The sequence below is a fragment of the Lichenostomus cassidix genome, chromosome 1 (genome assembly GCF_008360975.1).
Source record: "Lichenostomus cassidix isolate B80296 chromosome 1, HeHo_3.0, whole genome shotgun sequence".
NCBI lineage: Eukaryota > Metazoa > Chordata > Aves > Passeriformes > Meliphagidae > Lichenostomus > Lichenostomus cassidix.
In genome coordinates this window covers 114,869,186-114,877,020 of record NC_139479.1, presented here as the reverse complement: position 1 = coordinate 114,877,020, position 7,835 = coordinate 114,869,186, and the positions used below count along the sequence as shown (strand labels likewise).

General features: G+C 41.6%; 2 long non-coding RNA genes across 2 annotated transcripts in view; both read left to right on the top strand.

Annotated features, from left to right (window-relative positions):
* The window catches only part of LOC146445653 (uncharacterized), a 4,930-nt gene extending 2,321 nt beyond the window's left edge, over window positions 1-2,609 (top strand). Inside the window, exon 2 of the long non-coding RNA XR_014855707.1 lies at window positions 2,424-2,609. This is a non-coding gene — a long non-coding RNA (uncharacterized LOC146445653). The remainder of the gene's footprint in view (window positions 1-2,423) is intronic.
* A 3,086-nt stretch (window positions 2,610-5,695) lies between these two features.
* Window positions 5,696-6,721, top strand: LOC146445652 (uncharacterized). The gene is made up of 2 exons (XR_014855704.1): window positions 5,696-5,948; window positions 6,429-6,721. It is a non-coding gene; the product is annotated as an uncharacterized LOC146445652 (long non-coding RNA).
* The last annotated feature ends 1,114 nt before the right edge of the window (window positions 6,722-7,835 follow it).

The following is a 7,835-nucleotide window of genomic DNA, read 5'->3' as shown; positions in this document are numbered from 1 at the left end:
TGAGGATCTCCCCCTGGGGCTGCTGGGTGTCAGTCTCCTTTTGGGGCGGGAGCCCGGGACTTTTTAGGCCTGCCTTTGTCATTGTCCATGAGCCTAAGGCGTGGCATGACGAGGTGAGAGCTGCAGTGCGATCGGAGGAGTGGATTCAAGCTCAAGGGTAGAACCACGAGGCAATAGCAGCAGCGGGCAAGGGTAGGAGCAGTTCCTGGTAGCTTTGGAACAGGGGGCACAAGTTTCCCTGTGGACAAAGGGCACATCCCAGGTTCCTGGCATTGCCAGGGCTCTTTCTCAGTGCCCCGGGTGGCTTTGCACTCTTCGAGGTCTCCCTGCAAGTGAGAGGACTTGGTCTGTGCTGTTGTTTGCTTTGTTGTTTACGTTTTGTTCCTGTGGCTTCCCAGGCAGAGGGGTGTACCCTGTAAGGAGGCAGAGAAAGCCTTTGTCTACACTTCTGAGGGTGAAACGGAGCTCTCCCGGCCCCCCAGCCCCCCCTCTAAGCGGGGCACTGGGCCTGTTTACTGGCCGCAGTGGCTTTCTGCCTGTTGTGCTTGCCTCCGGCCAGCGTGACTTCCCCGTTTTTGGGGCAAAGCAACGTGCCAGTTACATTGCCTCTCTCATAATGCAGGAATGTTTAATTAGAGCCTTGGTGATATTGATGGTGATTAAGAATAAGTTCAAAGTGTTTATTTTAGTTTTCAAGTGACAGGAGCTTTATGTGCTGGCAACTTGCAATGTATAAAGCAAGTAATGATGAAATATTTACAGCGAGCAGGGATTCTTTGCTTTGTTGGTTTTCGTGTGAGCCCTGGAGCTGGCTTCAGAATCCTGCACTCTAGCAAAAGCAAACAAAGGAACTCTGTTGCATGATTGTCTTTCCTGCTGCTAATATTCAGGGATCACACAGGGTTTTTCAGTTACTGTATCCTGATTTGGACTGGTATGTTCCTGATGACAAAAAAAGATGGCATTGCTGCCAGGAAAATTATGTTTTTTCCCACTTTCTAAAAATACATTTGGAGCACAGAAGTCCTGTTTCTAAATGCACAATGAGGAAGTTTCAGTCAGTTCAAACGTACTGCCAGCAAAAAACTGCCTGTATTTTTTTTTTTGAAACTTCTGTGAATACAGCAGCTTCTCATTCCACTTGAGAAGATACATGCAGTATTACTGTGTAGTTTTTTTCTGTGTCTTTAATTTATCTTGTCTTGTGGGTCCAAATTCCTGTATTTGCTTTATGCGGAATAGTCTCCTACTCCTGCCTGTTTATTTTTCTCATCCGTTTACAAATGCGCAGCTCAATACTCAGCAGATTTCCTTTACAGTAGGTCAGAGTCTGAGAGGTCTGGGTCTGGTTTCTCAAGTTCAAGCAGTGAGCCTGTGCTGAACTTTTGTCCTCTCGCTGGCAGGGTGCCCCGAGTGCCACATAGAATTGAAGATGAGGAATAGACACATTGGTAAAGCAAGTGCTCTGGGGTTTCGAGGTTGTATGAAGGTTAAGCTGTTTAAAGCAAGGTGAATGTGCTCCCATCCAATCAAAAAAATCTTCCCCCTACCATCTTTTCTGTCCCTTGTCAGATTAATTTCTTTTCATTTTGGAAACCCTGTTCAGAAGGGTGTGCCAGTGTGTGAACGGTTTTTCTTTTTTAACACAGAAGTTGTCTGACAACATTTAACACCTGGATCAATTAAGTCAGAAATGTGGTAAATTGAGTTCCTTAAAATAATCTAAGTCTCTGTGGCTAAATAAGAAGGGCTAAACCTAAATCCTGAAGTTTTCTTGTCATCTTTGGCATGACACATACAGTTTGCTGCACATGCCATCAGTGCTGCATTATTTAACAAAGTGCTGTTTTTCAGATCCATTAGTGCATAGAAAGTTTTCCATGACACACTTAGAGCAGAACATAGGGGAAAAGCGAGATGGCTTTTTAACATTTGATGTGCCAGGGACTGGGAAGATGTTAGTTGGAATAGGTACAGGTCTTTTCCCCTTTGATCTTGGACCTAGAGTTTAATCCCCAGACCACCAACTTGTTTTGATTTCTGGTTACCTTTCAGGCATGATTGGGCAAATGAATTATTAAAGAACTATAGTGTGAAATTAGGTGTTAGTGGGATTAATAAGAACTGCCTATTATTTTCTCAAGGTTACAGATCTGTTAGGAAACCTCTCAAAACTTGGAGAAACTTGCTTAAATCATGTGTATAGTCTGAGATAGCACAGCAGATATAAATAAAAGCCTCTTAGAACAGTCTACACAGAAGCATAGTTCAAAAACAGCAGAGCATCAAATACTTGCATATGGTAAATGTCACTTTGAAACGTGGAGTGTGTAGGGGAATTCTTTTTGTGTTTAGCATGAAAGCAATGACTTTATTGCTGCAGAAAATGGCATTAACTCCAGAATTTATTTTTCTTTCACCAGGTTTTATTGGATATACTCCTCACAGCAAAAGCAACAGAGCAACTGGTACTATAGAATAAAAAAAGAGTGTTCCTGTGGTTAAGTGCATTCCATAACACAATGAAACTCTTTTTATTAAAACTACATCTTCTTTGTAGAGGGCACTCTGAGGAGGGTATGACCCAAATAAAAAAACCACACCTGTGACCTTTCTGTGCTGATGTTTAGGTTTGTACTTGGTATTTGTACTGTAGCACAAGTGATGTGAGGATTTGGCAGTACTGCTACAAAACCAAACCTGTTTCCCCGTCATGTGAAGGTTTGTTGGATTTTTTTTCTCAGTAGCAGTGGGATGCAACCTGCTGATAAAACTCTTTGGGGTAGATGCAGCAAAATTTCATGCTGCACAAAATGTGGGGTGGGAGGACCAAACCGAACACTACATTCGGCATCCTGGCACTGCCCACCCCTGGCTACTTTTGTATAGGCTTCAGCCTGCTCCAGCTTGCATCCAGCTGACAGAGCCCTCCTTCAGGGCATTTTTTTCACCTTAAAACCAGCTGGCAAACTGCAAACACGGTAATTGCAGGGGTAAAGCTGGAGTGCTGTTCCTTTGTGCAGGACAGCCGAGTTCTACTAGCCAGAGACTCTCCCAAAAGAAGAGAAGTTTAAGGCACTTTAATACCAAAATTTAATACCAAAGCCGTATTTGCTGAGTGTCTTTGTGTTCCCAGCTTGGCACGGGGCAGCCACCCCGAAGGATGCCAGGACTGGAGCTTTTTCCCGGGCTAGCCTGTGCACTGCTAACAAGAGCACAGTGTTTCTTCCCTCACTGCTGGTCCCCGCGGGGAGAGTTAAGCACACAAAGTACCAGAGCTGCTGAGTTCCACATAAAACAGTGGGGAAAGGATGGGAGGCTGCAGAGGAAGCTGCAGTTGGAAGTGGGATGGCCCAAAGCAGCCCAGATAAAGGTTCCTGAGGTGGAGTCACTGGTGATAATCAAGGGCAGGAGTACCCCACCTCTGGTTTCCTCCACAAGAATGCATTTTTTGCACTGATGGCCTGGTAAATCCCATAAAGTCTTTCAGGCTTAGGAATTTTTTTTACTTTGTAGCCTTCTAAAATCTGTGACATTTCCTACATAAAAAGATTCAGCTATCTTATTCATTAATTAATGATTCTTTAGGAGCCCTCTTGGGGGTTAGCCTTACAGCACAGAAATCAGAGTAGGTTCTGGTTTGCATTGTTAAAATTTGCATGCTCCAGGCTTCCATTTCTGTCTGTATTTAAATTATAAATATTCTGTCTCTTCTCTGTCAGAAGAGAAAAAAGAAGAAAAGAAGTTGTTCTGAACTGCATGAGCCTTTTCAAGTGGATTCTGTTCTGGTTTGATTGTTTTAATGTTCTTTCGGAACTGAATTTGAATTTTGGGTCAAACCTTTTGCCAGTGGGTCACATCTTTGCCAGAGTATCTAAGTCCAGTTGGCACCCAGAAAAAAACATTTGTCTTGTAATGCAAGGGGAAGCAAAGGGAGCAAAATTAATTACTTTCACTTCAGACTCTTGCATTTCCTGGCCTGGTGTAAGAAGTTAAGATACCGAATGGGTCTACCCAGCTCATTTCTTTCTCATTTCAGTGGCACCAGAGTAAGAACAGGGGTTTAGGTAGTAAAAGGGGCAAATATTTTTGTGGCTGAATTCTCTAAGGGGGTGTTCACAATTCAAAATTTTTCTCTTTTCTCCTTGACCAAGCATAGTTAGAGAATTATCTCCTTCAAAGGGATCTTGAAAAAAATCTTAAAAAAAATAAAATTCAGTTATTCTCTTTCCCTCTCCCCTGTAACAAGGGTGTTGATCACTTGTTTAGCAGGAAACCTGAGTTACAAATTTGATTTTCTAGGGTGGTGCTTTCTAAGGATCTGTGTTAACTCTCTAGTCCAATATTTTGGAGGGATTCACAGAGAATTCCATGAACAAATATCATTAGTATTGGAGCTTTTAGCCTTCCTATCTGTTGAACCTATACCAGGAGATAAGATCAGTTTTCCCTGTGATCATTCCTGGACAAATTCCTGCCTGAGAAATGCTCCTAGATCTGGGTGTTAGAGTTTAGGGAATTTTCCCCCATTTTGTTGCTGAAGAACAATAACGACCCGATACTTAAGAGAGATAAAAGAAGTTGCCAAGCCCAGGGGAGGAGAGCAGCTGGCTGCATTTCTGCTATCCAAGAGTTTCCCTGGGGGAAGGAAACGAAAACTGGGCAGGGGGTCATATTTTCTGTTCCAGGAGAGGTTCCTGCCTTAGCAGACATTTGTCTTTCAAACCAAGATACTGGGTAAGTGCTCAGCGCCAGCACAGCAATGCAAGGTGCCTCTAATTTTCCTTGTAAACACCTCATCAGATGTTCCAGTAGCTGTCCTGAAATGCCCTGACCGTGGAGATAATAGTTTTATCGGAGGGAGGACATGGTTCCATCTGCTTCTGTCAGGCTTATTTACACAACTGGAAATGCTTCTATGCTTTCATTTTTCCTTCCAGTCATCACCACACCTGTCAAGGAAACATATATTTCTGGGCAATTTTTCCCCGTTGCAATGAAACAGCAAGAAAACAAAGTTACTCTGTTGTATGTGAAGTGAATAATGAAGATCCATTATTATAATGAAAATTCCTTACCTTCTTTTTCTGTATGTCAGGCAAAGGCTGGGATTTATCATATCCCTCTTATAAAATGAGACAAGAGTTGCTAAAAGGAATTTTCACAAAATAAACCAGTGAAGTCAGAGGAGAACTCTGTTTCCTTGGTAGCACTTATTTCCTTATTAAAGGAAACAGATTTTAGTACCTGTCCTAAGAGTTATGATGTTATAGATAGTTATGATGACAAAGTACTGATAAAAATTGTGCAATACTGGGAAATGCGAATTTAGAATTTTGTATAGAAAACCACAGGTTGGTGAAGGAATTCCACCCGTAAAACACTAGAGTAAAACACTAGTTAACCTTCCTGTCAATTTCATTTATGTCTCTCTCATTCATGTTCTTCTAAATATCTTCTGAAATCTGTGAATGCAAATTTTGACTGCCAATAACCCTCAAGCTGCCCCTGGGGAGGTTCAGGTCACACAATGAGGGACATTTTCTTCCTTGAAAAGGTGGTCAGTCGTTGGAAGGGGCTGCCCAGGGAAGTGGAGTCACCATCGTTAAAAGTGTGTAGGAAACCACTGGATGTGGCACTCTGTGCTCTGGTTTCGTTGATGTGGTGCTGTTTGGTCAAAGATTTGACTTGATTGTGGAGGTCTTTTTCTACCTTAATGATTCTGTGAGAGGTGTTCTTCAATGCTCTGAGTTAATTACTGTTTATTAATGTCCCTTTTGAAATATTGTTGATTTTTGAAATTAAAGGAAACCACTTCTTTTAGTAAGATGTGAGTTACTAACGTAGACCCAGCCCCTTGCTTGGACAGTGCATTATGCTGTGGCTGTGGTCATCAACTGTACAAAAACCACTGCAATTTCAGTGGAAATATGGCTCTCTAGATTCCAGTTAAATTTTTATACTATATGTTATAAATTTAGAGTCAGTAAAGTGGCGAGAGCCAGGCTAATTGAACCAATTAGGTTTATTGAGCAAGCAGGCAGTAAGCAATACAGTGCTGGGCTGCTGGATGGTCTCTAGCCCTGCCAACAACAGCAACTCCCCTTTCTGAACCCCCAGTTATATACTCCTCGCCTCCCGGAGTGTGCTGTTTCTAGGGTACTCTGCGTCTGCGCGGCTTGTTGCTGGGGGCTTACTCTGCCTCCCGGTGCTTACGAGGTCGAAGATTGGAACTCTCCCTGTGCAGCCTCCAGGCGACTACCTCGTGCACATCGCCTGCTCCAGCGTTGCTTGCCCAGGCACCTCGCAACACAGTAACTGGCTCAACCACAAGCAGTCTTCCCCTCCTCCCCAGTTAGTCAAGAGTAAAGGTTTTATTAACAAACACAGAACTATCCATTACATAATGATTTGATCAACAAATACAGGCTTATTAATTACACTATATATAGGTATTTTTTCACCAGTTATCCACCAATCTCAATGGGAATGGTAAAGTAAAATATTTTCATATTTGTGGTCAAATTTGAGTTGGGAAGTCCCACAACACTTTGTTTTCTACTGTTTTATTGTAGTGTCTTTAGTACCAGAATTTTCTTCTGAGCTACCATAATGTCACAGCCTTCTCCCTGCCTGTTCCCATGTTATCTCCTGGGAATGTCTTTAAGAGAATGGGCCAGCTTACCCTTAATAAAATTTGTCTGTGTGGGAATAAAATAAACATTGATGGAGAAGGAGTGCTGCACACAGAGAGATATTGCAGCTATATTAAGGGGAAATAAAACATATTTAACATTATTTTCTATATTCATTATTCACCTCAAGAGATCATTTTTGAAGGCAGGAAAACACTACATAAAATGGATTTTGCAGTGAAAACCTGAGCTGGTGCATAAGCTGTATTTGTTTATCAGCAGGCCCATTCAGTATTTTGTGGTAATGGCCTGAATAATTCTATGATTCTCTTTTTTTTTTTTGCCCTTTATGTGAAGCATCCAGAGCGTTCTGGTATTGGAAAAATAATTTTGATATGATGGGAAACAATTGTGCCCAATTATGAGTTGTGCTGTGTAATAGAGATTACTCTACAGTGGGAGGATACCTGGTGTGAATTCATTAGATTTCCTCTGCTTCCTGGGAATGGAATTCAAATTAAAATAACAACATCCCTCCTTTCCGCCCTCCCCCAATCCATTTCAGTACTCACTAGGTAGCTCTCTAGGGATATATACATTTCCCTGTGTTTCACTATGTTAATGACGTATTATAGCAAACCTTTTTTAATGATTGCTTATAGAATTGGAAAGACAGAAAGGACAGGTAAAACTGTAGTAGAAAAAAAAATAAAGAAGTGTGACTGTGACATGCAGCCCTCACAGTTCCGGATTTCTATTGCTTTTTATTGATTATCTGTTTTTTTAAAAGTAAATTTCATTCAAAATTAAAACTGTGCACGGTGAACCAACTTCTTAAATGTTTTGAAGAAAGTAATCAGATTTCTAGCACCATTAAGCAGGGCACGTTTAGTGATGCCTTATACTGCACCCAGTTAAATATTCTCTGCTTCAGTCTAGTTTGAATTGTGTAGATAAACCACCCTTCACCATCCAGTAATACCAGTAAGTCTTCACCTGATGTCATCTTCTTACAAACTCAGTAGGGGAATATAAAAATCCATTATCAGCAGTAATGTTTTGGATATTAAACTTGAAGCTGGGTACAGTCCACTTAACTTCCCTGAAATAATTCATGCTGTTTCCAAGCCTATTTCTAAGCCAACTGTTTCAGCTATTAAGTTCAACAGTTTTTTCTTGCTTATTTCAGCTGGAATTAGT